The 25,141-nt window shown below is 35.1% G+C and overlaps 60 non-coding genes across 60 annotated transcripts; all 60 read left to right on the plus strand.

Annotated features, from left to right (window-relative positions):
• The first annotated feature begins 2,588 nt into the window (after positions 1 to 2,588).
• TRNAR-UCU (transfer RNA arginine (anticodon UCU)) lies at positions 2,589 to 2,674 on the plus strand. The gene is given in 2 exon segments: positions 2,589 to 2,625; positions 2,639 to 2,674. It is a non-coding gene; the product is annotated as a tRNA-Arg (tRNA).
• An 87-nt stretch (positions 2,675 to 2,761) lies between these two features.
• Positions 2,762 to 2,847, plus strand: TRNAR-UCU (transfer RNA arginine (anticodon UCU)). The gene is given in 2 exon segments: positions 2,762 to 2,798; positions 2,812 to 2,847. It is a non-coding gene; the product is annotated as a tRNA-Arg (tRNA).
• Positions 2,848 to 4,022: 1,175 nt separating this feature from the next.
• On the plus strand, positions 4,023 to 4,108 carry TRNAR-UCU (transfer RNA arginine (anticodon UCU)). Its single transcript is given in 2 exon segments — positions 4,023 to 4,059; positions 4,073 to 4,108. It is a non-coding gene; the product is annotated as a tRNA-Arg (tRNA).
• An 87-nt stretch (positions 4,109 to 4,195) lies between these two features.
• TRNAR-UCU (transfer RNA arginine (anticodon UCU)) lies at positions 4,196 to 4,281 on the plus strand. Its single transcript is given in 2 exon segments — positions 4,196 to 4,232; positions 4,246 to 4,281. It is a non-coding gene; the product is annotated as a tRNA-Arg (tRNA).
• A 1,175-nt stretch (positions 4,282 to 5,456) lies between these two features.
• On the plus strand, positions 5,457 to 5,542 carry TRNAR-UCU (transfer RNA arginine (anticodon UCU)). Its single transcript is given in 2 exon segments — positions 5,457 to 5,493; positions 5,507 to 5,542. It is a non-coding gene; the product is annotated as a tRNA-Arg (tRNA).
• An 87-nt stretch (positions 5,543 to 5,629) lies between these two features.
• On the plus strand, positions 5,630 to 5,715 carry TRNAR-UCU (transfer RNA arginine (anticodon UCU)). The gene is given in 2 exon segments: positions 5,630 to 5,666; positions 5,680 to 5,715. It is a non-coding gene; the product is annotated as a tRNA-Arg (tRNA).
• Positions 5,716 to 5,802: 87 nt separating this feature from the next.
• TRNAR-UCU (transfer RNA arginine (anticodon UCU)) lies at positions 5,803 to 5,888 on the plus strand. Its single transcript is given in 2 exon segments — positions 5,803 to 5,839; positions 5,853 to 5,888. It is a non-coding gene; the product is annotated as a tRNA-Arg (tRNA).
• An 87-nt stretch (positions 5,889 to 5,975) lies between these two features.
• Positions 5,976 to 6,061, plus strand: TRNAR-UCU (transfer RNA arginine (anticodon UCU)). Its single transcript is given in 2 exon segments — positions 5,976 to 6,012; positions 6,026 to 6,061. It is a non-coding gene; the product is annotated as a tRNA-Arg (tRNA).
• An 87-nt stretch (positions 6,062 to 6,148) lies between these two features.
• TRNAR-UCU (transfer RNA arginine (anticodon UCU)) lies at positions 6,149 to 6,234 on the plus strand. The gene is given in 2 exon segments: positions 6,149 to 6,185; positions 6,199 to 6,234. It is a non-coding gene; the product is annotated as a tRNA-Arg (tRNA).
• Positions 6,235 to 6,321: 87 nt separating this feature from the next.
• TRNAR-UCU (transfer RNA arginine (anticodon UCU)) lies at positions 6,322 to 6,407 on the plus strand. The gene is given in 2 exon segments: positions 6,322 to 6,358; positions 6,372 to 6,407. It is a non-coding gene; the product is annotated as a tRNA-Arg (tRNA).
• Positions 6,408 to 6,493: 86 nt separating this feature from the next.
• Positions 6,494 to 6,579, plus strand: TRNAR-UCU (transfer RNA arginine (anticodon UCU)). The gene is given in 2 exon segments: positions 6,494 to 6,530; positions 6,544 to 6,579. It is a non-coding gene; the product is annotated as a tRNA-Arg (tRNA).
• Positions 6,580 to 6,826: 247 nt separating this feature from the next.
• TRNAR-UCU (transfer RNA arginine (anticodon UCU)) lies at positions 6,827 to 6,912 on the plus strand. The gene is given in 2 exon segments: positions 6,827 to 6,863; positions 6,877 to 6,912. It is a non-coding gene; the product is annotated as a tRNA-Arg (tRNA).
• Positions 6,913 to 6,999: 87 nt separating this feature from the next.
• On the plus strand, positions 7,000 to 7,085 carry TRNAR-UCU (transfer RNA arginine (anticodon UCU)). The gene is given in 2 exon segments: positions 7,000 to 7,036; positions 7,050 to 7,085. It is a non-coding gene; the product is annotated as a tRNA-Arg (tRNA).
• Positions 7,086 to 7,172: 87 nt separating this feature from the next.
• On the plus strand, positions 7,173 to 7,258 carry TRNAR-UCU (transfer RNA arginine (anticodon UCU)). Its single transcript is given in 2 exon segments — positions 7,173 to 7,209; positions 7,223 to 7,258. It is a non-coding gene; the product is annotated as a tRNA-Arg (tRNA).
• Positions 7,259 to 7,345: 87 nt separating this feature from the next.
• On the plus strand, positions 7,346 to 7,431 carry TRNAR-UCU (transfer RNA arginine (anticodon UCU)). The gene is given in 2 exon segments: positions 7,346 to 7,382; positions 7,396 to 7,431. It is a non-coding gene; the product is annotated as a tRNA-Arg (tRNA).
• Positions 7,432 to 8,296: 865 nt separating this feature from the next.
• Positions 8,297 to 8,382, plus strand: TRNAR-UCU (transfer RNA arginine (anticodon UCU)). The gene is given in 2 exon segments: positions 8,297 to 8,333; positions 8,347 to 8,382. It is a non-coding gene; the product is annotated as a tRNA-Arg (tRNA).
• Positions 8,383 to 8,469: 87 nt separating this feature from the next.
• On the plus strand, positions 8,470 to 8,555 carry TRNAR-UCU (transfer RNA arginine (anticodon UCU)). Its single transcript is given in 2 exon segments — positions 8,470 to 8,506; positions 8,520 to 8,555. It is a non-coding gene; the product is annotated as a tRNA-Arg (tRNA).
• Positions 8,556 to 8,642: 87 nt separating this feature from the next.
• Positions 8,643 to 8,728, plus strand: TRNAR-UCU (transfer RNA arginine (anticodon UCU)). Its single transcript is given in 2 exon segments — positions 8,643 to 8,679; positions 8,693 to 8,728. It is a non-coding gene; the product is annotated as a tRNA-Arg (tRNA).
• Positions 8,729 to 8,815: 87 nt separating this feature from the next.
• Positions 8,816 to 8,901, plus strand: TRNAR-UCU (transfer RNA arginine (anticodon UCU)). The gene is given in 2 exon segments: positions 8,816 to 8,852; positions 8,866 to 8,901. It is a non-coding gene; the product is annotated as a tRNA-Arg (tRNA).
• An 87-nt stretch (positions 8,902 to 8,988) lies between these two features.
• TRNAR-UCU (transfer RNA arginine (anticodon UCU)) lies at positions 8,989 to 9,074 on the plus strand. The gene is given in 2 exon segments: positions 8,989 to 9,025; positions 9,039 to 9,074. It is a non-coding gene; the product is annotated as a tRNA-Arg (tRNA).
• Positions 9,075 to 9,160: 86 nt separating this feature from the next.
• On the plus strand, positions 9,161 to 9,246 carry TRNAR-UCU (transfer RNA arginine (anticodon UCU)). Its single transcript is given in 2 exon segments — positions 9,161 to 9,197; positions 9,211 to 9,246. It is a non-coding gene; the product is annotated as a tRNA-Arg (tRNA).
• A 247-nt stretch (positions 9,247 to 9,493) lies between these two features.
• TRNAR-UCU (transfer RNA arginine (anticodon UCU)) lies at positions 9,494 to 9,579 on the plus strand. Its single transcript is given in 2 exon segments — positions 9,494 to 9,530; positions 9,544 to 9,579. It is a non-coding gene; the product is annotated as a tRNA-Arg (tRNA).
• An 87-nt stretch (positions 9,580 to 9,666) lies between these two features.
• Positions 9,667 to 9,752, plus strand: TRNAR-UCU (transfer RNA arginine (anticodon UCU)). The gene is given in 2 exon segments: positions 9,667 to 9,703; positions 9,717 to 9,752. It is a non-coding gene; the product is annotated as a tRNA-Arg (tRNA).
• An 87-nt stretch (positions 9,753 to 9,839) lies between these two features.
• On the plus strand, positions 9,840 to 9,925 carry TRNAR-UCU (transfer RNA arginine (anticodon UCU)). The gene is given in 2 exon segments: positions 9,840 to 9,876; positions 9,890 to 9,925. It is a non-coding gene; the product is annotated as a tRNA-Arg (tRNA).
• An 86-nt stretch (positions 9,926 to 10,011) lies between these two features.
• On the plus strand, positions 10,012 to 10,097 carry TRNAR-UCU (transfer RNA arginine (anticodon UCU)). The gene is given in 2 exon segments: positions 10,012 to 10,048; positions 10,062 to 10,097. It is a non-coding gene; the product is annotated as a tRNA-Arg (tRNA).
• An 87-nt stretch (positions 10,098 to 10,184) lies between these two features.
• On the plus strand, positions 10,185 to 10,270 carry TRNAR-UCU (transfer RNA arginine (anticodon UCU)). The gene is given in 2 exon segments: positions 10,185 to 10,221; positions 10,235 to 10,270. It is a non-coding gene; the product is annotated as a tRNA-Arg (tRNA).
• Positions 10,271 to 10,357: 87 nt separating this feature from the next.
• TRNAR-UCU (transfer RNA arginine (anticodon UCU)) lies at positions 10,358 to 10,443 on the plus strand. Its single transcript is given in 2 exon segments — positions 10,358 to 10,394; positions 10,408 to 10,443. It is a non-coding gene; the product is annotated as a tRNA-Arg (tRNA).
• An 87-nt stretch (positions 10,444 to 10,530) lies between these two features.
• TRNAR-UCU (transfer RNA arginine (anticodon UCU)) lies at positions 10,531 to 10,616 on the plus strand. Its single transcript is given in 2 exon segments — positions 10,531 to 10,567; positions 10,581 to 10,616. It is a non-coding gene; the product is annotated as a tRNA-Arg (tRNA).
• Positions 10,617 to 10,703: 87 nt separating this feature from the next.
• On the plus strand, positions 10,704 to 10,789 carry TRNAR-UCU (transfer RNA arginine (anticodon UCU)). The gene is given in 2 exon segments: positions 10,704 to 10,740; positions 10,754 to 10,789. It is a non-coding gene; the product is annotated as a tRNA-Arg (tRNA).
• An 87-nt stretch (positions 10,790 to 10,876) lies between these two features.
• Positions 10,877 to 10,962, plus strand: TRNAR-UCU (transfer RNA arginine (anticodon UCU)). Its single transcript is given in 2 exon segments — positions 10,877 to 10,913; positions 10,927 to 10,962. It is a non-coding gene; the product is annotated as a tRNA-Arg (tRNA).
• Positions 10,963 to 11,048: 86 nt separating this feature from the next.
• TRNAR-UCU (transfer RNA arginine (anticodon UCU)) lies at positions 11,049 to 11,134 on the plus strand. Its single transcript is given in 2 exon segments — positions 11,049 to 11,085; positions 11,099 to 11,134. It is a non-coding gene; the product is annotated as a tRNA-Arg (tRNA).
• Positions 11,135 to 11,221: 87 nt separating this feature from the next.
• Positions 11,222 to 11,307, plus strand: TRNAR-UCU (transfer RNA arginine (anticodon UCU)). Its single transcript is given in 2 exon segments — positions 11,222 to 11,258; positions 11,272 to 11,307. It is a non-coding gene; the product is annotated as a tRNA-Arg (tRNA).
• Positions 11,308 to 11,394: 87 nt separating this feature from the next.
• TRNAR-UCU (transfer RNA arginine (anticodon UCU)) lies at positions 11,395 to 11,480 on the plus strand. Its single transcript is given in 2 exon segments — positions 11,395 to 11,431; positions 11,445 to 11,480. It is a non-coding gene; the product is annotated as a tRNA-Arg (tRNA).
• Positions 11,481 to 11,566: 86 nt separating this feature from the next.
• Positions 11,567 to 11,652, plus strand: TRNAR-UCU (transfer RNA arginine (anticodon UCU)). The gene is given in 2 exon segments: positions 11,567 to 11,603; positions 11,617 to 11,652. It is a non-coding gene; the product is annotated as a tRNA-Arg (tRNA).
• An 87-nt stretch (positions 11,653 to 11,739) lies between these two features.
• TRNAR-UCU (transfer RNA arginine (anticodon UCU)) lies at positions 11,740 to 11,825 on the plus strand. Its single transcript is given in 2 exon segments — positions 11,740 to 11,776; positions 11,790 to 11,825. It is a non-coding gene; the product is annotated as a tRNA-Arg (tRNA).
• A 1,002-nt stretch (positions 11,826 to 12,827) lies between these two features.
• Positions 12,828 to 12,913, plus strand: TRNAR-UCU (transfer RNA arginine (anticodon UCU)). The gene is given in 2 exon segments: positions 12,828 to 12,864; positions 12,878 to 12,913. It is a non-coding gene; the product is annotated as a tRNA-Arg (tRNA).
• Positions 12,914 to 13,000: 87 nt separating this feature from the next.
• On the plus strand, positions 13,001 to 13,086 carry TRNAR-UCU (transfer RNA arginine (anticodon UCU)). The gene is given in 2 exon segments: positions 13,001 to 13,037; positions 13,051 to 13,086. It is a non-coding gene; the product is annotated as a tRNA-Arg (tRNA).
• An 87-nt stretch (positions 13,087 to 13,173) lies between these two features.
• Positions 13,174 to 13,259, plus strand: TRNAR-UCU (transfer RNA arginine (anticodon UCU)). Its single transcript is given in 2 exon segments — positions 13,174 to 13,210; positions 13,224 to 13,259. It is a non-coding gene; the product is annotated as a tRNA-Arg (tRNA).
• Positions 13,260 to 14,259: 1,000 nt separating this feature from the next.
• On the plus strand, positions 14,260 to 14,345 carry TRNAR-UCU (transfer RNA arginine (anticodon UCU)). Its single transcript is given in 2 exon segments — positions 14,260 to 14,296; positions 14,310 to 14,345. It is a non-coding gene; the product is annotated as a tRNA-Arg (tRNA).
• Positions 14,346 to 15,486: 1,141 nt separating this feature from the next.
• TRNAR-UCU (transfer RNA arginine (anticodon UCU)) lies at positions 15,487 to 15,572 on the plus strand. Its single transcript is given in 2 exon segments — positions 15,487 to 15,523; positions 15,537 to 15,572. It is a non-coding gene; the product is annotated as a tRNA-Arg (tRNA).
• Positions 15,573 to 15,659: 87 nt separating this feature from the next.
• Positions 15,660 to 15,745, plus strand: TRNAR-UCU (transfer RNA arginine (anticodon UCU)). Its single transcript is given in 2 exon segments — positions 15,660 to 15,696; positions 15,710 to 15,745. It is a non-coding gene; the product is annotated as a tRNA-Arg (tRNA).
• An 87-nt stretch (positions 15,746 to 15,832) lies between these two features.
• On the plus strand, positions 15,833 to 15,918 carry TRNAR-UCU (transfer RNA arginine (anticodon UCU)). The gene is given in 2 exon segments: positions 15,833 to 15,869; positions 15,883 to 15,918. It is a non-coding gene; the product is annotated as a tRNA-Arg (tRNA).
• Positions 15,919 to 16,919: 1,001 nt separating this feature from the next.
• On the plus strand, positions 16,920 to 17,005 carry TRNAR-UCU (transfer RNA arginine (anticodon UCU)). Its single transcript is given in 2 exon segments — positions 16,920 to 16,956; positions 16,970 to 17,005. It is a non-coding gene; the product is annotated as a tRNA-Arg (tRNA).
• An 87-nt stretch (positions 17,006 to 17,092) lies between these two features.
• On the plus strand, positions 17,093 to 17,178 carry TRNAR-UCU (transfer RNA arginine (anticodon UCU)). Its single transcript is given in 2 exon segments — positions 17,093 to 17,129; positions 17,143 to 17,178. It is a non-coding gene; the product is annotated as a tRNA-Arg (tRNA).
• A 28-nt stretch (positions 17,179 to 17,206) lies between these two features.
• Positions 17,207 to 17,292, plus strand: TRNAR-UCU (transfer RNA arginine (anticodon UCU)). Its single transcript is given in 2 exon segments — positions 17,207 to 17,243; positions 17,257 to 17,292. It is a non-coding gene; the product is annotated as a tRNA-Arg (tRNA).
• Positions 17,293 to 18,295: 1,003 nt separating this feature from the next.
• TRNAR-UCU (transfer RNA arginine (anticodon UCU)) lies at positions 18,296 to 18,381 on the plus strand. The gene is given in 2 exon segments: positions 18,296 to 18,332; positions 18,346 to 18,381. It is a non-coding gene; the product is annotated as a tRNA-Arg (tRNA).
• Positions 18,382 to 18,468: 87 nt separating this feature from the next.
• TRNAR-UCU (transfer RNA arginine (anticodon UCU)) lies at positions 18,469 to 18,554 on the plus strand. The gene is given in 2 exon segments: positions 18,469 to 18,505; positions 18,519 to 18,554. It is a non-coding gene; the product is annotated as a tRNA-Arg (tRNA).
• An 87-nt stretch (positions 18,555 to 18,641) lies between these two features.
• On the plus strand, positions 18,642 to 18,727 carry TRNAR-UCU (transfer RNA arginine (anticodon UCU)). The gene is given in 2 exon segments: positions 18,642 to 18,678; positions 18,692 to 18,727. It is a non-coding gene; the product is annotated as a tRNA-Arg (tRNA).
• Positions 18,728 to 18,814: 87 nt separating this feature from the next.
• Positions 18,815 to 18,900, plus strand: TRNAR-UCU (transfer RNA arginine (anticodon UCU)). The gene is given in 2 exon segments: positions 18,815 to 18,851; positions 18,865 to 18,900. It is a non-coding gene; the product is annotated as a tRNA-Arg (tRNA).
• A 1,002-nt stretch (positions 18,901 to 19,902) lies between these two features.
• TRNAR-UCU (transfer RNA arginine (anticodon UCU)) lies at positions 19,903 to 19,988 on the plus strand. Its single transcript is given in 2 exon segments — positions 19,903 to 19,939; positions 19,953 to 19,988. It is a non-coding gene; the product is annotated as a tRNA-Arg (tRNA).
• An 87-nt stretch (positions 19,989 to 20,075) lies between these two features.
• On the plus strand, positions 20,076 to 20,161 carry TRNAR-UCU (transfer RNA arginine (anticodon UCU)). The gene is given in 2 exon segments: positions 20,076 to 20,112; positions 20,126 to 20,161. It is a non-coding gene; the product is annotated as a tRNA-Arg (tRNA).
• An 87-nt stretch (positions 20,162 to 20,248) lies between these two features.
• TRNAR-UCU (transfer RNA arginine (anticodon UCU)) lies at positions 20,249 to 20,334 on the plus strand. Its single transcript is given in 2 exon segments — positions 20,249 to 20,285; positions 20,299 to 20,334. It is a non-coding gene; the product is annotated as a tRNA-Arg (tRNA).
• Positions 20,335 to 21,337: 1,003 nt separating this feature from the next.
• Positions 21,338 to 21,423, plus strand: TRNAR-UCU (transfer RNA arginine (anticodon UCU)). The gene is given in 2 exon segments: positions 21,338 to 21,374; positions 21,388 to 21,423. It is a non-coding gene; the product is annotated as a tRNA-Arg (tRNA).
• Positions 21,424 to 21,510: 87 nt separating this feature from the next.
• Positions 21,511 to 21,596, plus strand: TRNAR-UCU (transfer RNA arginine (anticodon UCU)). The gene is given in 2 exon segments: positions 21,511 to 21,547; positions 21,561 to 21,596. It is a non-coding gene; the product is annotated as a tRNA-Arg (tRNA).
• Positions 21,597 to 21,683: 87 nt separating this feature from the next.
• TRNAR-UCU (transfer RNA arginine (anticodon UCU)) lies at positions 21,684 to 21,769 on the plus strand. Its single transcript is given in 2 exon segments — positions 21,684 to 21,720; positions 21,734 to 21,769. It is a non-coding gene; the product is annotated as a tRNA-Arg (tRNA).
• Positions 21,770 to 22,770: 1,001 nt separating this feature from the next.
• Positions 22,771 to 22,856, plus strand: TRNAR-UCU (transfer RNA arginine (anticodon UCU)). The gene is given in 2 exon segments: positions 22,771 to 22,807; positions 22,821 to 22,856. It is a non-coding gene; the product is annotated as a tRNA-Arg (tRNA).
• An 87-nt stretch (positions 22,857 to 22,943) lies between these two features.
• TRNAR-UCU (transfer RNA arginine (anticodon UCU)) lies at positions 22,944 to 23,029 on the plus strand. The gene is given in 2 exon segments: positions 22,944 to 22,980; positions 22,994 to 23,029. It is a non-coding gene; the product is annotated as a tRNA-Arg (tRNA).
• A 1,677-nt stretch (positions 23,030 to 24,706) lies between these two features.
• TRNAR-UCU (transfer RNA arginine (anticodon UCU)) lies at positions 24,707 to 24,792 on the plus strand. The gene is given in 2 exon segments: positions 24,707 to 24,743; positions 24,757 to 24,792. It is a non-coding gene; the product is annotated as a tRNA-Arg (tRNA).
• An 87-nt stretch (positions 24,793 to 24,879) lies between these two features.
• Positions 24,880 to 24,965, plus strand: TRNAR-UCU (transfer RNA arginine (anticodon UCU)). Its single transcript is given in 2 exon segments — positions 24,880 to 24,916; positions 24,930 to 24,965. It is a non-coding gene; the product is annotated as a tRNA-Arg (tRNA).
• Positions 24,966 to 25,052: 87 nt separating this feature from the next.
• Positions 25,053 to 25,138, plus strand: TRNAR-UCU (transfer RNA arginine (anticodon UCU)). The gene is given in 2 exon segments: positions 25,053 to 25,089; positions 25,103 to 25,138. It is a non-coding gene; the product is annotated as a tRNA-Arg (tRNA).
• Positions 25,139 to 25,141: the final 3 nt, after the last annotated feature.

The raw sequence follows: 25,141 nt of genomic DNA on the forward strand, positions 1-25,141 counted from the left end.
GCCAGCAAGGATCAATGAAGGCTTCCGTGCCCAGACAAGAGCTGCGCCGGTATAGATGTTGTTTTTACCAGCGATGACTGGAGCACGGTGTCCGCCAATAAATGATATCAAACCAAGGAATTTGTAAGTGTCCACAATCGATTTGTAGTGGCAGTAGAGTCCAGAGGTGGGGAGAAGATACACCAGGGTTCACCTAACGCGTTTCACTGCTTTCCTGCAGCTTTATCAAAGGTGTGGGGGACTGTGTACCTGGTACAGGTATATATACCTAACATAATGAGGAATTTGGTGCACCTGTGAGGTGCAATTAACACCATAAATTCGTTATTCACAAACAAAACTTTCACAAAGATAGGAGGGCAGACATATATCAAGCTAATCATTATACACAAATAATAAATAATTCAAAATTCATAATAAAAAGAGCAAAAATGATGTTTATTGTAAAGCTTAACTCCGATCACGTGACCTACCAGAAGTCACATGATCGCAACTAGATAGTGTAACCTTTGAAAGAATATATACATTTATTAGGAGTAGTTCTAAGTGAATACATTCCTCCGCTATAGTGTTGCTTATATATTTATAAAAGAAATCGGAAGATATAAGCAACACTATAGCGGAGGAATGTATTCACTTAGAACTACTCCTAATAAATGTATATATTCTTTCAAAGGTTACACTATCTAGTTGCGATCATGTGACTTCTGGTAGGTCACGTGATCGTAGTTAAGCTTTACAATAAACATCATTTTTGCTCTTTTTTTTATGAATTTTGAATTATTTATTATTTGTGTATAATGATTAGCTTGATATATGTCTGCCCTCCTATCTTTGTGAAAGTTTTGTTTGTGAATAACGAATTTATGGTGTTAATTGCACCTCACAGGTGCACCAAATTCCTCATTATGTTAGGTATATATACCTGTACCAGGTTCACAGTCCCCCACACCTTTGATAAAGCTGCAGGAAAGCAGTGAAACGCGTTAGGTGAACCCTGGTGTATCTTCTCCCCACCTCTGGACTCTACTGCCACTACAAATCGATTGTGGACACTTACAAATTCCTTGGTTTGATATCATTTATTGGCGGACACCGTGCTCCAGTCATCGCTGGTAAAAACAACATCTATACCGGCGCAGCTCTTGTCTGGGCACGGAAGCCTTCATTGATCCTTGCTGGCACCTCCATCTGGGCGCATCATTGCAGAATATCCTCCGGTGTTTGAGACCATCTACATCAGTTCTCACACCCCCAAAAAAGAGGACTGGAACATACCGAGCGACCCTTTATACCTCCAGCGGCAATACATCAAATCACCGCATACATTGTGAGGACTTCCAGCTTTACATCTTTATTTGAAAGGATCCAGAAATCTTCTATTGGTAATGTGCACTTACCCATTTTTCTAAAAACAAGGAAAAATACTTACCTCTTTCAGTATTGTTCATTGAGGCGGGGACATTCACCTTTTTAAAACTCGTTAATTCCAGTTTACTTTTATTACCTACCTTAATCCTTACTGTGTTTTTTTATTGTCATATACTATGTAATATTGTGTATACTTTTTTAGTAAAATTTGTATCTTTTTATACCATTGTGTCTTATTCATTGCCATAAGCGCTGCTTAAACTTGCCTGGTGCAAGTTCCTTCTCTTGTGTCTTTTAACATTACTGTCTATGGGAAATCGTGGGCATCGCGTCGCGGCTCCTTATAACGGCCACGACCGACGCGATGCCCACGATTTCGGGCGCGATGAAAAAATTGGCAGCCCGGATAACTCACAAGTACCCAATGTACATATAAAATTTATAGTAGAAACGCATCAACTATATTCACAATCTCTTGATAAGTAATCAACTTAGAAAATCCCTTTAAATGAAAGATAATCAGATTCAAATACATTTTTAGATTCTTTAAATCATTGTCTGGTAATCAAAATGTTTATTTTAGAATTGATATAATCAAATTCTATGCCAAATCAAATCAACTCGCTATGCACAGATTGAATGGTATTTTCATTTAAAATGATAAACAAACTTATTTTTACTTATACTCCACAAATGGGTATCACAAAGGACTTACATATTTGATAAAAACCTGAAATAGGACCAGAATTGAAATCAGCAGGAGGTAGACTTAGACATGACTGTTGCATTTTGGAGAAATGCGGCAATTATCTGACACCTGTTACCACCATATAATTATAGTAGAAAGTAAGAAGAATATCTTAATTGGTAAACAGTCCAATATCTATGTAAATATTTTTTTAAAAATCAGGTTTTTATCTTGATTTGCAATAAACATTTACTCTATCCCACATAGTGCAAATGTCCCGACATTTGCTTGCACATCACACAATCAGGATACCAAATATTAATCAATAAAAAAATGAAAACTAGGTAGACATCAGTGGCTCTGTTTCGCAATGGATAGCGCATTGGACTTCTAGAAGGTTGTAGTTATTCAAAGGTTGTGGGTTCGAGTCCCACCAGAGTTGATGTTTTGTTTCAAAGGTAAAAATGTACTTACAATGTATATAACAAATGTACTGTATATTAGACAATAGTTTACGTGAAAAATACATGGCTCTGTGGCGCAATGGATAGCGCATTGGACTTCTAGTAGTTTGCAGTTATTCAAAGGTTGTGGGTTCGAGTCCCACCAGAGTCGATCTTTTGTTTCAAAGGTAAAAATGTACTTACAATGTATATAACAAATGTACTGTATATTAGACAATAGTTTATATGAAAAATACATGGCTTTGTGGCGCAATGGATAGCGCATTGGACTTCTAGTAGTTTGCAGTTGTTCAAAGGTTGTGGGTTCGAGTCCCACCAGAGTCGATGTTTTGTTTCAAAGGTAAAAATGTACTTACAATGTATATAACAAATATACTGTATAATAGACAATAGTTTACGTGAAAAATACATGGCTCTGTGGCGCAATGGATAGCGCATTGGACTTCTAGTAGTTTGCAGTTAATCAAAGGTTGTGGGTTCGAGTCCAACCAGAGTCGAAGTTTTGTTTCAAAGGTAAAAATGTACTTACAATGTATATTACAAATGTACTGTATATTAGATAATAGTTTTAGCTAAATAGACATGGCTCTGTGGCGCAATGGATAGTGCATTGGACTTGTAGTAGTTTGTAGTTTTTCAAAGGTTGTGGGTTTTTGAGTCCCACCAGAGTCTATGTTTTGTTTCAAAGGTAAAAATGGACTTACAATGTACATATAAAATTTATAGTAGAAACGCATCAACTATATTCACAATCTCTTGATAAGTAATCAACTTAGAAAATCCCTTTAAATGAAAGATAATCAGATTCAAATACATTTTTAGATTCTTTAAATCATTGTCTGGTAATCAAAATGTTTATTTTAGAATTGATATAATCAAATTCGATGCCAAATCAAATCAACTAGCTATGCACAGATTGAATGGTATTTTCATTTAAAAATGATAAACAAACTTATTTTTACTTATACTCCACAAATGGGTATCACAAAGGACTTACATATTTGATAAAAACCTGAAATAGGACCAGAATTGAAATCAGCAGGAGGTAGACTTAGACATGACTGTTGCATTTTGGAGAAATGCGGCAATTATCTGACACCTTTTACCACCATATAATTATAGTACAAAGTAAGAAGAATATCTTAATTGGTAAACAGTCCAATATCTATGTAAATATTTTTTTAAAAATCAGGTTTTTATCTTGATTTGCAATAAACATTTACTCTATCTCACTTAGTGCAAATGTCCCGACATTTGCTTGCACATCACACAATCAGGATACCAAATATTAATCAATAAAAAAATGAAAACTAGGTAGACATCAGTGGCTCTGTTTCGCAATGGATAGCGCATTGGACTTCTAGAAGGTTGTAGTTATTCAAAGGTTGTGGGTTCGAGTCCCACCAGAGTTGATGTTTTGTTTCAAAGGTAAAAATGTACTTACAATGTATATAACAAATGTACTGTATATTAGACAATAGTTTACGTGAAAAATACATGGCTCTGTGGCGCAATGGATAGCGCATTGGACTTCTAGTAGTTTGCAGTTATTCAAAGGTTGTGGGTTCGAGTCCCACCAGAGTCGATCTTTTGTTTCAAAGGTAAAAATGTACTTACAATGTATATAACAAATGTACTGTATATTAGACAATAGTTTATATGAAAAATACATGGCTTTGTGGCGCAATGGATAGCGCATTGGACTTCTAGTAGTTTGCAGTTGTTCAAAGGTTGTGGGTTCGAGTCCCACCAGAGTCGATGTTTTGTTTCAAAGGTAAAAATGTACTTACAATGTTTATAACAAATATACTGTATAATAGACAATAGTTTACGTGAAAAATACATGGCTCTGTGGCGCAATGGATAGCGCATTGGACTTCTAGTAGTTTGCAGTTAATCAAAGGTTGTGGGTTCGAGTCCAACCAGAGTCGAAGTTTTGTTTCAAAGGTAAAAATGTACTTACAATGTATATTACAAATGTACTGTATATTAGATAATAGTTTTAGCTAAATAGACATGGCTCTGTGGCGCAATGGATAGTGCATTGGACTTGTAGTAGTTTGTAGTTTTTCAAAGGTTGTGGGTTTTTGAGTCCCACCAGAGTCTATGTTTTGTTTCAAAGGTAAAAATGGACTTACAATGTACATATAAAATTTATAGTAGAAACGCATCAACTATATTCACAATCTCTTGATAAGTAATCAACTTAGAAAATCCCTTTAAATGAAAGATAATCAGATTCAAATACATTTTTAGATTCTTTAAATCATTGTCTGGTAATCAAAATGTTTATTTTAGAATTGATATAATCAAATTCGATGCCAAATCAAATCAACTAGCTATGCACAGATTGAATGGTATTTTCATTTAAAAATGATAAACAAACTTATTTTTACTTATACTCCACAAATGGGTATCACAAAGGACTTACATATTTGATAAAAACCTGAAATAGGACCAGAATTGAAATCAGCAGGAGGTAGACTTAGACATGACTGTTGCATTTTGGAGAAATGCGGCAATTATCTGACACCTTTTACCACCATATAATTATAGTAGAAAGTAAGAAGAATATCTTAATTGGTAAACAGTCCAATATCTATGTAAATATTTTTTTAAAAATCAGGTTTTTATCTTGATTTGCAATAAACATTTACTCTATCTCACTTAGTGCAAATGTCCCGACATTTGCTTGCACATCACACAATCAGGATACCAAATATTAATCAATAAAAAAATGAAAACTAGGTAGACATCAGTGGCTCTGTTTCGCAATGGATAGCGCATTGGACTTCTAGAAGGTTGTAGTTATTCAAAGGTTGTGGGTTCGAGTCCCACCAGAGTTGATGTTTTGTTTCAAAGGTAAAAATGTACTTACAATGTATATAACAAATGTATTGTATATTAGACAATAGTTTACATGAAAAATACATGGCTCTGTGGCGCAATGGATAGCGCATTGGACTTCTAGTAGTTTGCAGTTATTCAAAGGTTGTGGGTTCGAGTCCCACCAGAGTCGATGTTTTTTTTCAAAGGTAAAAATGTACTTACAATGTATATAACAAATGTACTGTATATTAGACAATAGTATACGTGAAAAATACATGGCTCTGTGGCGCAATGGATAGCGCATTGGACTTCTAGTAGTTTGCAGTTATTAAAAGGTTGTGGGTTCGAGTCCCACCAGAGTCTATGTTTTGTTTCAAAGGTAAAAATGGACTTACAATGTATATAACAAATGTACTGTATATTAGACAATAGTTTACGCGAAAAATACATGGCTCTGTGGCGCAATGGATAGCGCATTGGACTTCTAGTAGTTTGCAGTTATTCAAAGGTTGTGGGTTCGAGTCCCACCAGAGTCGATGTTTTGTTTCAAAGGTAAAAATGTACTTACAATGTATATAACAAATGTACTGTATATTAGACAATAGTTTACGTGAAAAATACATGGCTCTGTGGCGCAATGGATAGCGCATTGGACTTCTAGTAGTTTGCAGTTATTCAAAGGTTGTGGGTTCGAGTCCCACCAGAGTCGACGTTTTGTTTCAAAGGTAAAAATGTACTTACAATGTATATAACAAATGTACTGTATATTAGACAATAGTTTATATGAAAAATACATGGCTTTGTGGCGCAATGGATAGCGCATTGGACTTCTAGTAGTTTGCAGTTATTCAAAGGTTGTGGGTTCGAGTCCCACCAGAGTCGACGTTTTGTTTCAAAGGTAAATATGTACTTACAATGTATATAACAAATGTACTGTATATTAGACAATAGTTTATATGAAAAATACATGGCTCTGTGGCGCAATGGATAGCGCATTGGACTTCTAGTAGTTTGCAGTTATTCAAAGGTTGTGGGTTCGAGTCCCACCAGAGTCGATTTTTGTTTCAAAGGTAAAAATGTACTTACAATGTATATAACAAATGTACTGTATATTAGACAATAGTTTACGTGAAAAATACATGGCTCTGTGGCGCAATGGATAGCGCATTGGACTTCTAGTAGTTTGCAGTTATTCAAAGGTTGTGGGTTCGAGTCCCACCAGAGTCGATGTTTTGTTTGAAAGGTAAAAATGTACTTACAATGTATATAACAAATGTACTGTATATTAGACAATAGTATACGCGAAAAATACATGGCTCTGTGGCGCAATGGATAGCGCATTGGACTTCTAGTAGTTTGCAGTAGTTTGCAGTTATTACCAGAGTCGATGTTTTGTTTCAAAGGTAAAAATGTACTTACAATGTATATAACAAATGTACTGTATATTAGACAATAGTTTATGTGAAAAATACATGGCTTTGTGGCGCAATGGATAGCGCATTGGACTTCTAGTAGTTTGCAGTTATTCAAAGGTTGTGGGTTCGAGTCCCACCAGAGTCGATGTTTTGTTTCAAAGGTAAAAATGTACTTACAATGTATATAACAAATGTACTGTATATTAGACAATAGTTTATGTGAAAAATGCATGGCTCTGTGGCGCAATGGATAGCGCATTGGACTTCTAGTAGTTTGCAGTTATTCAAAGGTTGTGGGTTCGAGTCCCACCAGAGTCGATGTTTTGTTTCAAAGGTAAAAATGTACCTACAATGTATATAACAAATGTACTGTATATTAGATAATAGTTTAAGCCAAATAGACATGGCTCTGTGGCGCAATGGATAGCGCATTGGACTTCTAGTAGTTTGCAGTTATTCAAAGGTTGTGGGTTCGAGTCCCACCAGAGTCGATGTTTTTTTTCAAAGGTAAAAATGTACTTACAATGTATATAACAAATGTACTGTATATTAGACAATAGTATACGTGAAAAATACATGGCTCTGTGGCGCAATGGATAGCGCATTGGACTTCTAGTAGTTTGCAGTTATTCAAAGGTTGTGGGTTCGAGTCCCACCAGAGTCGATGTTTTGTTTCAAAGGTAAAAATGTACTTACAATGTATATATGGACTTACAATGTAAAAATGGACTTACAATGTACATATAAAATTTATAGTAGAAACGCATCAACTATATTCACAATCTCTTGATAAGTAATCAACTTAGAAAATCCCTTTAAATGAAAGATAATCAGATTCAAATACATTTTTAGATTCTTTAAATCATTGTCTGGTAATCAAAATGTTTATTTTAGAATTGATATAATCAAATTCGATGCCAAATCAAATCAACTAGCTATGCACAGATTGAATGGTATTTTCATTTAAAAATGATAAACAAACTTATTTTTACTTATACTCCACAAATGGGTATCACAAAGGACTTACATATTTGATAAAAACCTGAAATAGGACCAGAATTGAAATCAGCAGGAGGTAGACTTAGACATGACTGTTGCATTTTGGAGAAATGCGGCAATTATCTGACACCTGTTACCACCATATAATTATAGTAGAAAGTAAGAAGAATATCTTAATTGGTAAACAGTCCAATATCTATGTAAATATTTTTTTAAAAATCAGGTTTTTATCTTGATTTGCAATAAACATTTACTCTATCACACTTAGTGCAAATGTCCCGACATTTGCTTGCACATCACACAATCAGGATACCAAATATTAATCAATAAAAAAATGAAAACTAGGTAGACATCAGTGGCTCTGTTTCGCAATGGATAGCGCATTGGACTTCTAGAAGGTTGTAGTTATTCAAAGGTTGTGGGTTCGAGTCCCACCAGAGTTGATGTTTTGTTTCAAAGGTAAAAATGTACTTACAATGTATATAACAAATGTATTGTATATTAGACAATAGTTTACATGAAAAATACATGGCTCTGTGGTGCAATGGATAGCGCATTGGACTTCTAGTAGTTTGCAGTTATTCAAAGGTTGTGGGTTCGAGTCCCACCAGAGTCGATGTTTTTTTTCAAAGGTAAAAATGTACTTACAATGTATATAACAAATGTACTGTATATTAGACAATAGTATACGTGAAAAATACATGGCTCTGTGGCGCAATGGATAGCGCATTGGACTTCTACTAGTTTGCAGTTATTCAAAGGTTGTGGGTTCGAGTCCCACCAGAGTCGATGTTTTGTTTCAAAGGTAAAAATGTACTTACAATGTATATAACAAATGTACTGTATATTAGACAATAGTTTACGTGAAAAATACATGGCTCTGTGGCGCAATGGATAGCGCATTGGACTTCTAGTAGTTTGCAGTTATTCAAAGGTTGTGGGTTCGAGTCCCACCAGAGTCGACGTTTTGTTTCAAAGGTAAAAATGTACTTACAATGTATATAACAAATGTACTGTATATTAGACAATAGTTTATATGAAAAATACATGGCTTTGTGGCGCAATGGATAGCGCATTGGACTTCTAGTAGTTTGCAGTTATTCAAAGGTTGTGGGTTCGAGTCCCACCAGAGTCGACGTTTTGTTTCAAAGGTAAAAATGTACTTACAATGTATATAACAAATGTACTGTATATTAGACAATAGTTTATATGAAAAATACATGGCTCTGTGGCGCAATGGATAGCGCATTGGACTTCTAGTAGTTTGCAGTTATTCAAAGGTTGTGGGTTCGAGTCCCACCAGAGTCGATTTTTGTTTCAAAGGTAAAAATGTACTTACAATGTATATAACAAATGTACTGTATATTAGACAATAGTTTACGTGAAAAATACATGGCTCTGTGGCGCAATGGATAGCGCATTGGACTTCTAGTAGTTTGCAGTTATTCAAAGGTTGTGGGTTCGAGTCCCACCAGAGTCGATGTTTTGTTTGAAAGGTAAAAATGTACTTACAATGTATATAACAAATGTACTGTATATTAGACAATAGTATACGCGAAAAATACATGGCTCTGTGGCGCAATGGATAGCGCATTGGACTTCTAGTAGTTTGCAGTAGTTTGCAGTTATTACCAGAGTCGATGTTTTGTTTCAAAGGTAAAAATGTACTTACAATGTATATAACAAATGTACTGTATATTAGACAATAGTTTACGTGAAAAATACATGGCTCTGTGGCGCAATGGATAGCGCATTGGACTTCTAGTAGTTTGCAGTTATTCAAAGGTTGTGGGTTCGAGTCCCACCAGAGTCGATGTTTTGTTTCAAAGGTAAAAATGTACTTACAATGTATATAACAAATGTACTGTATATTAGACAATAGTTTATGTGAAAAATGCATGGCTCTGTGGCGCAATGGATAGCGCATTGGACTTCTAGTAGTCTGCAGTTATTCAAAGGTTGTGGGTTCGAGTCCCACCAGAGTCGATGTTTTGTTTCAAAGGTAAAAATGTACCTACAATGTATATAACAAATGTACTGTATATTAGATAATAGTTTAAGCCAAATAGACATGGCTCTGTGGCGCAATGGATAGCGCATTGGACTTCTAGTAGTTTGCAGTTATTCAAAGGTTGTGGGTTCGAGTCCCACCAGAGCCGATTTTTGTTTCAAAGGTAAAAATGTACTTACAATGTATATAACAAATGTACTGTATATTAGACAATAGTATACGTGAAAAATACATGGCTCTGTGGCGCAATGGATAGCGCATTGGACTTCTAGAAGGTTGTAGTTATTCAAAGGTTGTGGGTTCGAGTCCCACCAGAGTCGATGTTTTGTTTCAAAGGTAAAAATGTACTTACAATGTATATAACAAATGTACTGTATATTAGACAATAGTTTATGTGAAAAATACATGGCTTTGTGGCGCAATGGATAGCGCATTGGACTTCTAGTAGTTTGCAGTTATTCAAAGGTTGTGGGTTCGAGTCCCACCAGAGTCGACGTTTTGTTTCAAAGGTAAAAATGTACTTACAATGTATATAACAAATGTACTGTATATTAGACAATAGTTTATGTGAAAAATGCATGGCTCTGTGGCGCAATGGATAGCGCATTGGACTTCTAGTAGTTTGCAGTTATTCAAAGGTTGTGGGTTCGAGTCCCACCAGAGTCGATCTTTTGTTTCAAAGGTAAAAATGTACCTACAATGTATATAACAAATGTACTGTATATTAGATAATAGTTTAAGCCAAATAGACATGGCTCTGTGGCGCAATGGATAGCGCATTGGACTTCTAGTAGTTTGCAGTTATTCAAAGGTTGTGGGTTCGAGTCCCACCAGAGTCGATGTTTTTTTTCAAAGGTAAAAATGTACTTACAATGTATATAACAAATGTACTGTATATTAGACAATAGTATACGTGAAAAATACATGGCTCTGTGGCGCAATGGATAGCGCATTGGACTTCTAGTAGTTTGCAGTTATTCAAAGGTTGTGGGTTCGAGTCCCACCAGAGTCGATGTTTTGTTTCAAAGGTAAAAATGTACTTACAATGTATATAACAAATGTACTGTATATTAGACAATAGTTTACGTGAAAAATACATGGCTCTGTGGCGCAATGGATAGCGCATTGGACTTCTAGTAGTTTGCAGTTATTCAAAGGTTGTGGGTTCGAGTCCCACCAGAGTCGATTTTTGTTTCAAAGGTAAAAATGTACTTACAATGTATATAACAAATGTACTGTATATTAGACAATAGTTTACGTGAAAAATACATGGCTCTGTGGCGCAATGGATAGCGCATTGGACTTCTAGTAGTTTGCAGTTATTCAAAGGTTGTGGGTTCGAGTCCCATCAGAGTCGATGTTTTGTTTGAAAGGTAAAAATGTACTTACAATGTATATAACAAATGTACTGTATATTAGACAATAGTATACGCGAAAAATACATGGCTCTGTGGCGCAATGGATAGCGCATTGGACTTCTAGTAGTTTGCAGTTATTCAAAGGTTGTGGGTTCGAGTCCCACCAGAGTCGACGTTTTGTTTCAAAGGTAAAAATGTACTTACAATGTATATAACAAATGTACTGTATATTAGACAATAGTTTATATGAAAAATACATGGCTTTGTGGCGCAATGGATAGCGCATTGGACTTCTAGTAGTTTGCAGTTATTCAAAGGTTGTGGGTTCGAGTCCCACCAGAGTCGATTTTTGTTTCAAAGGTAAAAATGTACTTACAATGTATATAACAAATGTACTGTATATTAGACAATAGTTTACGTGAAAAATACATGGCTCTGTGGCGCAATGGATAGCGCATTGGACTTCTAGTAGTTTGCAGTTATTCAAAGGTTGTGGGTTCGAGTCCCACCAGAGTCGATGTTTTGTTTGAAAGGTAAAAATGTACTTACAATGTATATAACAAATGTACTGTATATTAGACAATAGTATAATCGAAAAATACATGGCTCTGTGGCGCAATGGATAGCGCATTGGACTTCTAGTAGTTTGCAGTTATTCAAAGGTTGTGGGTTCGAGTCCCACCAGAGTCGATGTTTTGTTTCAAAGGTAAAAATGTACTTACAATGTATATTACAAATGTACTGTATATTAGATAATAGTTTTAGCTAAATAGACATGGCTCTGTGGCGCAATGGATAGTGCATTGGACTTGTAGTAGTTTGTAGTTTTTCAAAGGTTGTGGGTTTTTGAGTCCCACCAGAGTCTATGTTTTGTTTCAAAGGTAAAAATGGACTTACATTGTACATATAAAATTTATAGTAGAAACGCATCAACTATATTCACAATCTCTTGATAAGTAATCAACTTAGAAAATCCCTTTAAATGAAAGATAATCAGATTCAAATACATTTTTAGATTCTTTAAATCATTGTCTGGTAATCAAAATGTTTATTTTAGAATTGATATAATCAAATTCGATGCCAAATCAAATCAACTAGCTATGCACAGATTGAATGGTATTTTCATTTAAAAATGATAAACAAACTTATTTTTACTTATACTCCACAAATGGGTATCACAAAGGACTTACATATTTGATAAAAACCTGAAATAGGACCAGAATTGAAATCAGCAGGAGGTAGACTTAGACATGACTGTTGCATTTTGGAGAAATGCGGCAATTATCTGACACCTGTTACCACCATATAATTATAGTAGAAAGTAAGAAGAATATCTTAATTGGTAAACAGTCCAATATCTATGTAAATATTTTTTTAAAAATCAGGTTTTTATCTTGATTTGCAATAAACATTTACTCTATCACACATAGTGCAAATGTCCCGACATTTGCTTGCACATCACACAATCAGGATACCAAATATTAATCAATAAAAAAATGAAAACTAGGTAGACATCAGTGGCTCTGTTTCGCAATGGATAGCGCATTGGACTTCTAGTAGTTTGCAGTTATTCAAAGGTTGTGGGTTCGAGTCCCACCAGAGTCGATGTTTTGTTTCAAAGGTAAAAATGTACTTACAATGTATATAACAAATGTACTGTATATTAGACAATAGTTTATGTGAAAAATACATGGCTTTGTGGCGCAATGGATAGCGCATTGGACTTCTAGTAGTTTGCAGTTATTCAAAGGTTGTGGGTTCGAGTCCCACCAGAGTCGATGTTTTGTTTCAAAGGTAAAAATGTACTTACAATGTATATAACAAATGTACTGTATATTAGACAATAGTTTATGTGAAAAATGCATGGCTCTGTGGCGCAATGGATAGCGCATTGGACTTCTAGTAGTTTGCAGTTATTCAAAGGTTGTGGGTTCGAGTCCCACCAGAGTCGATGTTTTGTTTCAAAGGTAAAAATGTACCTACAATGTATATAACAAATGTACTGTATATTAGATAATAGTTTAAGCCAAATAGACATGGCTCTGTGGCGCAATGGATAGCGCATTGGACTTCTAGTAGTTTGCAGTTATTCAAAGGTTGTGGGTTCGAGTCCCACCAGAGTCGATGTTTTGTTTCAAAGGTAAAAATGTACTTACAATGTATATAACAAATGTACTGTATATTAGATAATAGTTTAAGCTAAATAGACGTGGCTCTGTGTCGCAATGGATAGCTTATTGGACTTCTAGTAGTTTCTAGTTATTCAAAGGTTGTGGGTTCGAGTCCCACCCGAGTCGATGTTTTGTTTCATAGGTAAAAATGGACTTACATTGTACATATAAAATTTATAGTAGAAACGCATCAACTATATTCACAATCTCTTGATAAGTAATCAACTTAGAAAATCCCTTTAAATGAAAGATAATCAGATTCAAATACATTTTTAGATTCTTTAAATCATTGTCTGGTAATCAAAATGTTTATTTTAGAATTGATATAATCAAATTCGATGCCAAATCAAATCAACTAGCTATGCACAGATTGAATGGTATTTTCATTTAAAAATGATAAACAAACTTATTTTTACTTATACTCCACAAATGGGTATCACAAAGGACTTACATATTTGATAAAAACCTGAAATAGGACCAGAATTGAAATCAGCAGGAGGTAGACTTAGACATGACTGTTGCATTTTGGAGAAATGCGGCAATTATCTGACACCTGTTACCACCATATAATTATAGTAGAAAGTAAGAAGAATATCTTAATTGGTAAACAGTCCAATATCTATGTAAATATTTTTTTAAAAATCAGGTTTTTATCTTGATTTGCAATAAACATTTACTCTATCACACATAGTGCAAATGTCCCGACATTTGCTTGCACATCACACAATCAGGATACCAAATATTAATCAATAAAAAAATGAAAACTAGGTAGACATCAGTGGCTCTGTTTCGCAATGGATAGCGCATTGGACTTCTAGTAGTTTGCAGTTATTCAAAGGTTGTGGGTTCGAGTCCCACCAGAGTCGATGTTTTGTTTCAAAGGTAAAAATGTACTTACAATGTATATAACAAATGTACTGTATATTAGATAATAGTTTAAGCCAAATAGACATGGCTCTGTGGCGCAATGGATAGCGCATTGGACTTCTAGTAGTTTGCAGTTATTCAAAGGTTGTGGGTTCGAGTCCCACCAGAGTCGATGTTTTGTTTCAAAGGTAAAAATGTACTTACAATGTATATAACAAATGTACTGTATATTAGATAATAGTTTAAGCTAAATAGACGTGGCTCTGTGTCGCAATGGATAGCTTATTGGACTTCTAGTAGTTTCTAGTTATTTAAAGGTTGTGGGTTCGAGTCCCACCCGAGTCGATGTTTTGTTTCATAGGTAAAAATGGACTTACAATGTACATATCAAATTTATAGTAGTAACGCATCAACTATATTCACAATCTCTTGATAAGTAATCTACTTAAAAATCCCTTTAAATGAAAGATAATCAGATTCAAATAAATTTTTAGATTCTTTAAATCATTGTCTGGTAATCAAAATGTTTATTTTAGAATTAATATATAATCAAATTCGATGCCAAGTCAAATCAACTAGCTGTGCACAAATTGAATGGTATTTTCATTTAAAAATGATAACCAAACTTATTTTTACTTATACTCCACAAATGGGTATCACAAAGGATAGCGCATTGGACTTCTAGAAGGTTGTAGTTATTCAAAGGTTGTGGGTTCGAGTCCCACCAGAGTTGATGTTTTGTTTCAAAGGTAAAAATGTACTTACAATGTATATTGGCGACGCGGACACCTGGGAAGCCCGCGAAGGGACGTGTTTACCTGTGAAGGTATCCGCGGGGCTCGCCACGCTTCGGGCTCGGTGGCTCGCTGCGCTCGCCACACTATTCTATTCTCACTCCACGCCCTAGTGGATAGTAGGGCATGAAAAGGTCGGAGGACGCGTACCGCCGCCCCTCGCGGGCTCGCTGCGCTCGCCACGCTTCGGGTTCACGTTGATGGCGGGGTGGCGTCAACTACTTTTGGGGGGACATTCCACTGCTCTGTGGGTTTTTTTGGGGTTTCTGGCCCATTTACCATTCTTCCCTATGCTGATTTGGGTAAATTGATCCATTTAACATTGTTTCCTATGGGAAATCGAATCGGATCGCATCGTTCAATATCGTGTATGTATACGATGCGATGCGATCAGATTTCTCTACGGAGAATAGCATGGTGCGCAATTAACTTAGCGGGCGCCCAGATAGGAAACAAGTACCTACAATGTATATAACAAATGTATTGTATATTAGACAATAGTTTACGTGAAAAATACATGGCTCTGTGGCGCAATGGATAGCGCATTGGACTTCTAGTAGTTTGCAGTTATTCAAAGGTTGTGGGTTCGAGTCCCACCAGAGTCGACGTTTTGTTTCAAAGGTAAAAATGTACTTACAATGTATATAACAAATGTACTGTATATTAGACAATAGTTTGTATGAAAAATACATGGCTTTGTGGCGCAATGGATAGCGCATTGGACTTCTAGTAGTTTGCAGTTATTCAAAGGTTGTGGTTTCGAGTCCCACCAGAGTCGATGTTTTGTTTCAAAGGTAAAAATGTACCTACAATGTATATAACAAATGTACTGTATATTAGATAATAGTTTAAGCCAAATAGACATGGCTCTGTGGCGCAATGGATAGCGCATTGGACTTCTAGTAGTTTGCAGTTATTCAAAGGTTGTGGGTTCGAGTCCCACCAGAGTCGATGTTTTGTTTCAAAGGTAAAAATGTACTTACAATGTATATAACAAATGTATTGTATATTAGATAATAGTTTAAGCTAAATAGACGTGGCTCTGTGTCGCAATGGATAGCTTATTGGACTTCTAGTAGTTTGTAGTTATTCAAAGGTTGTGGGTTCGAGTCCCACCCGAGTCGATGTTTTGTTTCATAGGTAAAAATGGACTTACAATGTACATATCAAATTTATAGTAGTAACGCATCAACTATATTCACAATCTCTTGATAAGTAATCTACTTAAAAATCCCTTTAAATGAAAGATAATCAGATTCAAATAAATTTTTAGATTCTTTAAATCATTGTCTGGTAATCAAAATGTTTATTTTAGAATTAATATATAATCAAATTCGATGCCAAGTCAAATCAACTAGCTGTGCACAGATTGAATGGTATTTTCATTTAAAAATGATAACCAAACTTATTTTTACTTATACTCCACAAATGGGTATCACAAAGGACTTACATATTTGATAAAAACCTGAAATAGGACCAGAATTGAAATCAGCAGGAGGTAGACTTAGACATGACTGTTGCATTTTGGAGAAATGCGGCAATTATCTGACACCTGTTACCACCATATAATTATAGTAGAAAGTAAGAAGAATATCTTAATTGGTAAACAGTCCAATATCTATGTAAATATTTTTTTTTAAATCAGGTTTTTATCTTGATTTGCAATAAACATTTACTCTATCACACATAGTGCAAATGTCCCGACATTTGCTTGCACATCACACAATCAGGATACCAAATATTAATCAATAAAAAAATGAAAACTAGGTAGACATCAGTGGCTCTGTTTCGCAATGGATAGCGCATTGGACTTCTAGAAGGTTGTAGTTATTCAAAGGTTGTGGGTTCGAGTCCCACCAGAGTTGATGTTTTGTTTCAAAGGTAAAAATGTACTTACAATGTATATAACAAATGTACTGTATATTAGACAATAGTTTACGTGAAAAATACATGGCTCTGTGGCGCAATGGATAGCGCATTGGACTTCTAGTAGTTTGCAGTTATTCAAAGGTTGTGGGTTCGAGTCCCACCAGAGTCGATCCTTTGTTTCAAAGGTAAAAATGTACTTACAATGTATATAACAAATGTACTGTATATTAGACAATAGTTTATATGAAAAATGCATGGCTTTGTGGCGCAATGGATAGCGCATTGGACTTCTAGTAGTTTGCAGTTATTCAAAGGTTGTGGGTTCGAGTCCCACCAGAGTCGATGTTTTGTTTCAAAGGTAAAAATGCATGGCTCTGTGGCGCAATGGATAGCGCATTGGACTTCTAGTAGTTTGCAGTTATTCAAAGGTTGTGGGTTCGAGTCCCACCAGAGTCAATGTTTTGTTTCAAAGGTAAAAATGTACTTACAATGTATATTACAAATGTACTGTATATTAGATAATAGTTTTAGCTAAATAGACATGGCTCTGTGGCGCAATGGATAATGCATTGGACTTGTAGTAGTTTGTAGTTTTTCAAAGGTTGTGGGTTTTTGAGTCCCACCAGAGACTATGTTTTGTTTCAAAGGTAAAAATGGACTTACAATGTACATATAAAATTTATAGTAGAAACGCATCAACTATATTCACAATCTCTTGATAAGTAATCAACTTAGAAAATCCCTTTAAATGAAAGATAATCAGATTCAAATACATTTTTAGATTCTTTAAATCATTGTCTGGTAATCAAAATGTTTATTTTAGAATTGATATAATCAAATTCGATGCCAAATCAAATCAACTAGCTATGCACAGATTGAATGGTATTTTCATTTAAAAATGATAAACAAACTTATTTTTACTTATACTCCACAAATGGGTATCACAAAGGACTTACATATTTGATAAAAACCTGAAATAGGACCAGAATTGAAATCAGCAGGAGGTAGACTTAGACATGACTGTTGCATTTTGGAGAAATGCGGCAATTATCTGACACCTGTTACCACCATATAATTATAGTAGAAAGTAAGAAGAATATCTTAATTGGTAAACAGTCCAATATCTATGTAAATATTTTTTTTAAAAATCAGGTTTTTATCTTGATTTGCAATAAACATTTACTCTATCCCACATAGTGCAAATGTCCCGACATTTGCTTGCACATCACACAATCAGGATACCAAATATTAATCAATAAAAAAATGAAAACTAGGTAGACATCAGTGGCTCTGTTTTGCAATGGATAGCGCATTGGACTTCTAGAAGGTTGTAGTTATTCAAAGGTTGTGGGTTCGAGTCCCACCAGAGTTGATGTTTTGTTTCAAAGGTAAAAATGTACTTACAATGTATATAACAAATGTACTGTATATTAGACAATAGTTTACGCGAAAAATACATGGCTCTGTGGCGCAATGGATAGCGCATTGGACTTCTAGTAGTTTGCAGTTATTCAAAGGTTGTGGGTTCGAGTCCCACCAGAGTCGACGTTTTGTTTCAAAGGTAAAAATGTACTTACAATGTATATAACAAATGTACTGTATATTAGACAATAGTTTATATGAAAAATACATGGCTTTGTGGCGCAATGGATAGCGCATTGGACTTCTAGTAGTTTGCAGTTATTCAAAGGTTGTGGTTTCGAGTCCCACCAGAGTCGATGTTTTGTTTCAAAGGTAAAAATGTACTTACAATGTATATAACAAATGTACTGTATATTAGACAATAGTTTATATGAAAAATACATGGCTTTGTGGCGCAATGGATAGCGCATTGGACTTCTAGTAGTTTGCAGTTATTCAAAGGTTGTGGGTTCGAGTCCCACCAGAGTCGATGTTTTGTTTCAAAGGTAAAAATGTACTTACAATGTATATAACAAATGTACTGTATATTAGACAATAGTATACGCGAAAAATACATGGCTCTGTGGCGCAATGGATAGCGCATTGGACTTCTAGTAGTTTGCAGTTATTCAAAGGTTGTGGGTTCGAGTCCCACCAGAGTCGATGTTTTGTTTCAAAGGTAAAAATGTACTTACAATGTATATTACAAATGTACTGTATATTAGATAATAGTTTTAGCTAAATAGACATGGCTCTGTGGCGCAATGGATAGTGCATTGGACTTGTAGTAGTTTGTAGTTTTTCAAAGGTTGTGGGTTTTTGAGTCCCACCAGAGTCTATGTTTTGTTTCAAAGGTAAAAATGGACTTACATTGTACATATAAAATTTATAGTAGAAACGCATCAACTATATTCACAATCTCTTGATAAGTAATCAACTTAGAAAATCCCTTTAAATGAAAGATAATCAGATTCAAATACATTTTTAGATTCTTTAAATCATTGTCTGGTAATCAAAATGTTTATTTTAGAATTGATATAATCAAATTCGATGCCAAATCAAATCAACTAGCTATGCACAGATTGAATGGTATTTTCATTTAAAAATGATAAACAAACTTATTTTTACTTATACTCCACAAATGGGTATCACAAAGGACTTACATATTTGATAAAAACCTGAAATAGGACCAGAATTGAAATCAGCAGGAGGTAGACTTAGACATGACTGTTGCATTTTGGAGAAATGCGGCAATTATCTGACACCTGTTACCACCATATAATTATAGTAGAAAGTAAGAAGAATATCTTAATTGGTAAACAGTCCAATATCTATGTAAATATTTTTTAAAAAATCAGGTTTTTATCTTGATTTGCAATAAACATTTACTCTATCACACATAGTGCAAATGTCCCGACATTTGCTTGCACATCACACAATCAGGATACCAAATATTAATCAATAAAAAAATGAAAACTAGGTAGACATCAGTGGCTCTGTTTCGCAATGGATAGCGCATTGGACTTCTAGAAGGTTGTAGTTATTCAAAGGTTGTGGGTTCAAGTCCCACCAGAGTTGATGTTTTGTTTCAAAGGTAAAAATGTACTTACAATGTATATAACAAATGTACTGTATATTAGACAATAGTTTACGTGAAAAATACATGGCTCTGTGGCGCAATGGATAGCGCATTGGACTTCTAGTAGTTTGCAGTTATTCAAAGGTTGTGGGTTCGAGTCCCACCAGAGTCGATGTTTTGTTTCAAAGGTAAAAATGTACTTACAATGTATATAACAAATGTACTGTATATTAGACAATAGTTTATGTGAAAAATGCATGGCTCTGTGGCGCAATGGATAGCGCATTGGACTTCTAGTAGTTTGCAGTTATTCAAAGGTTGTGGGTTCGAGTCCCACCAGAGTCGATGTTTTGTTTCAAAGGTAAAAATGTACCTACAATGTATATAACAAATGTACTGTATATTAGATAATAGTTTAAGCCAAATAGACATGGCTCTGTGGCACAATGGATAGCGCATTGGACTTCTAGTAGTTTGCAGTTATTCAAAGGTTGTGGGTTCGAGTCCCACCAGAGTCGATGTTTTGTTTCAAAGGTAAAAATGTACTTACAATGTATATTACAAATGTACTGTATATTAGATAATAGTTTTAGCTAAATAGACATGGCTCTGTGGCGCAATGGATAGTGCATTGGACTTGTAGTAGTTTGTAGTTTTTCAAAGGTTGTGGGTTTTTGAGTCCCACCAGAGTCTATGTTTTGTTTCAAAGGTAAAAATGGACTTACATTGTACATATAAAATTTATAGTAGAAACGCATCAACTATATTCACAATCTCTTGATAAGTAATCAACTTAGAAAATCCCTTTAAATGAAAGATAATCAGATTCAAATACATTTTTAGATTCTTTAAATCATTGTCTGGTAATCAAAATGTTTATTTTAGAATTGATATAATCAAAATCGATGCCAAATCAAATCAACTAGCTATGCACAGATTGAATGGTATTTTCATTTAAAAATATATGAACAAACTTATTTTTACTTATACTCCACAAATGGGTATCACAAAGGACTTACATATTTGATAAAAACCTGAAATAGGACCAGAATTGAAATCAGCAGGAGGTAGACTTAGACATGACTGTTGCATTTTGGAGAAATGCGGCAATTATCTGACACCTGTTACCACCATATAATTATAGTAGAAAGTAAGAAGAATATCTTAATTGGTAAACAGTCCAATATCTATGTAAATATTTTTTTAAAAATCAGGTTTTTATCTTGATTTGCAATAAACATTTACTCTATCACACATAGTGCAAATGTCCCGACATTTGCTTGCACATCACACAATCAGGATACCAAATATTAATCAATAAAAAAATGAAAACTAGGTAGACATCAGTGGCTCTGTTTCGCAATGGATAGCGCATTGGACTTCTAGTAGTTTGCAGTTATTCTAAGGTTGTGGGTTCGAGTCCCACCAGAGTCGATGTTTTGTTTCAAAGGTAAAAATGTACTTACAATGTATATAACAAATGTACTGTATATTAGACAATAGTTTATGTGAAAAATACATGGCTTTGTGGCGCAATGGATAGCGCATTGGACTTCTAGTAGTTTGCAGTTATTCAAAGGTTGTGGGTTCGAGTCCCACCAGAGTCGATGTTTTGTTTCAAAGGTAAAAATGTACTTACAATGTATATAACAAATGTACTGTATATTAGACAATAGTTTATGTGAAAAATGCATGGCTCTGTGGCGCAATGGATAGCGCATTGGACTTCTAGTAGTTTGCAGTTATTCAAAGGTTGTGGGTTCGAGTCCCACCAGAGTCGATGTTTTGTTTCAAAGGTAAAAATGTACCTACAATGTATATAACAAATGTACTGTATATTAGATAAAAGTTTAAGCCAAATAGACATGGCTCTGTGGCGCAATGGATAGCGCATTGGACTTCTAGTAGTTTGCAGTTATTCAAAGGTTGTGGGTTCGAGTCCCACCAGAGTCGATGTTTTGTTTCAAAGGTAAAAATGTACTTACAATGTATATAACAAATGTACTGTATATTAGATAATAGTTTAAGCTAAATAGACGTGGCTCTGTGTCGCAATGGATAGCTTATTGGACTTCTAGTAGTTTCTAGTTATTCAAAGGTTGTGGGTTCGAGTCCCACCCGAGTCGATGTTTTGTTTCATAGGTAAAAATGGACTTACAATGTACATATCAAATTTATAGTAGTAACGCATCAACTATATTCACAATCTCTTGATAAGTAATCTACTTAAAAATCCCTTTAAATGAAAGATAATCAGATTCAAATAAATTTTTAGATTCTTTAAATCATTGTCTGGTAATCAAAATGTTTATTTTAGAATTAATATATAATCAAATTCGATGCCAAGTCAAATCAACTAGCTGTGCACAGATTGAATGGTATTTTCATTTAAAAATGATAACCAAACTTATTTTTACTTATACTCCACAAATGGGTATCACAAAGGACTTACATATTTGATAAAAACCTGAAATAGGACCAGAATTGAAATCAGCAGGAGGTAGACTTAGACATGACTGTTGCATTTTGGAGAAATGCGGCAATTATCTGACACCTGTTACCACCATATAATTATAGTAGAAAGTAAGAAGAATATCTTAATTGGTAAACAGTCCAATATCTATGTAAATATTTTTTTTAAAATCAGGTTTTTATTTTGATTTGCAATAAACATTTACTCTATCACACATAATGCAAATGTCCCGACATTTGCTTGCACATCACACAATCAGGATACCAAATATTAATCAATAAAAAAATGAAAACTAGGTAGACATCAGTGGCTCTGTTTCGCAATGGATAGCGCATTGGACTTCTAGAAGGTTGTAGTTATTCAAAGGTTGTGGGTTCGAGTCCCACCAGAGTTGATGTTTTGTTTCAAAGGTAAAAATGTACTTACAATGTATATAACAAATGTACTGTATATTAGACAATAGTTTACGTGAAAAATACATGGCTCTGTGGCGCAATGGATAGCGCATTGGACTTCTAGTAGTTTGCAGTTATTCAAAGGTTGTGGGTTCGAGTCCCACCAGAGTCGATCTTTTGTTTCAAAGGTAAAAATGTACTTACAATGTATATAACAAATGTACTGTATATTAGACAATAGTTTATATGAAAAATACATGGCTTTGTGGCGCAATGGATAGCGCATTGGACTTCTAGTAGTTTGCAGTTATTCAAAGGTTGTGGGTTCGAGTCCCACCAGAGTCGATGTTTTGTTTCAAAGGTAAAAATGTACTTACAATGTATATAACAAATGTACTGTATATTAGACAATAGTTTACGTGAAAAATACATGGCTCTGTGGCGCAATGGATAGCGCATTGGACTTCTAGTAGTTTGCAGTTATTCAAAGGTTGTGGGTTTGAGTCCAACCAGAGTCGAAGTTTTGTTTCAAAGGTAAAAATGTACTTACAATGTATATTACAAATGTACTGTATATTAGATAATAGTTTTAGCTAAATAGACATGGCTCTGTGGCGCAATGGATAGTGCATTGGACTTGTAGTAGTTTGTAGTTTTTCAAAGGTTGTGGGTTTTTGAGTCCCACCAGAGTCTATGTTTTGTTTCAAAGGTAAAAATGGACTTACAATGTACATATAAAATTTATAGTAGAAACGCATCAACTATATTCACAATCTCTTGATAAGTAATCAACTTAGAAAATCCCTTTAAATGAAAGATAATCAGATTCAAATACATTTTTAGATTCTTTAAATCATTGTCTGGTAATCAAAATGTTTATTTTAGAATTGATATAATCAAATTCGATGCCAAATCAAATCAACTAGCTATGCACAGATTGAATGGTATTTTCATTTAAAAATGATAAACAAACTTATTTTTACTTATACTCCACAAATGGGTATCACAAAGGACTTACATATTTGATAAAAACCTGAAATAGGACCAGAATTGAAATCAGCAGGAGGTAGACTTAGACATGACTGTTGCATTTTGGAGAAATGCGGCAATTATCTGACACCTGTTACCACCATATAATTATAGTAGAAAGTAAGAAGAATATCTTAATTGGTAAACAGTCCAATATCTATGTAAATATTTTTTTAAAAATCAGGTTTTTATCTTGATTTGCAATAAACATTTACTCTATCACACATAGTGCAAATGTCCCGACATTTGCTTGCACATCACACAATCAGGATACCAAATATTAATCAATAAAAAAATTAAAACTAGGTAGACATCAGTGGCTCTGTTTCGCAATGGATAGCGCATTGGACTTCTAGAAGGTTGTAGTTATTCAAAGGTTGTGGGTTCGAGTCCCACCAGAGTTGATGTTTTGTTTCAAAGGTAAAAATGTACTTACAATGTATATTGGCGACGCGGACACCTGGGAAGCCCGCGAAGGGACGTGTTTACCTGTGAAGGTATCCGCGGGGCTCGCTGCGCTCGCCACGCTTCGGGCTCGGTGGCTCGCTGCGCTCGCCACACTATTCTATTCTCACTCCACGCCCTAGTGGATAGTAGGGCATGAAAAGGTCGGAGGACGCGTACCGCCGCCCCTCGCGGGCTCGCTGCGCTCGCCACGCTTCGGGTTCACGTTGATGGCGGGGTGGCGTCAACTACTTTTGGGGGGACATTCCACTGCTCTGTGGGTTTTTTTGGGGTTTCTGGCCCATTTACCATTCTTCCCTATGCTGATTTGGGTAAATTGATCCATTTAACATTGTTTCCTATGGGAAATCGAATCGGATCGCATCGTTCAATATCGTGTATGTATACGATGCGATGCGATCAGATTTCTCTACGGAGAATAGCATGGTGCGCAATTAACTTAGCGGGCGCCCAGATAGGAAACAAGTACCTACAATGTATATAACAAATGTATTGTATATTAGACAATAGTTTACGTGAAAAATACATGGCTCTGTGGCGCAATGGATAGCGCATTGGACTTCTAGTAGTTTGCAGTTATTCAAAGGTTGTGGGTTCGAGTCCCACCAGAGTCGACATTTTGTTTCAAAGGTAAAAATGTACTTACAATGTATATAACAAATGTACTGTATATTAGACAATAGTTTATATGAAAAATACATGGCTTTGTGGCGCAATGGATAGCGCATTGGACTTCTAGTAGTTTGCAGTTATTCAAAGGTTGTGGTTTCGAGTCCCACCAGAGTCGATGTTTTGTTTCAAAGGTAAAAATGTACCTACAATGTATATAACAAATGTACTGTATATTAGACAATAGTTTATATGAAAAATGCATGGCTTTGTGGCGCAATGGATAGCGCATTGGACTTCTAGTAGTTTGCAGTTATTCAAAGGTTGTGGGTTCGAGTCCCACCAGAGTCGATG

Source organism: Crinia signifera, chromosome 3 (genome assembly GCF_055691185.1).
Source record: "Crinia signifera chromosome 3, ASM5569118v1, whole genome shotgun sequence".
In the NCBI taxonomy this organism is placed as follows: domain Eukaryota; kingdom Metazoa; phylum Chordata; class Amphibia; order Anura; family Myobatrachidae; genus Crinia; species Crinia signifera.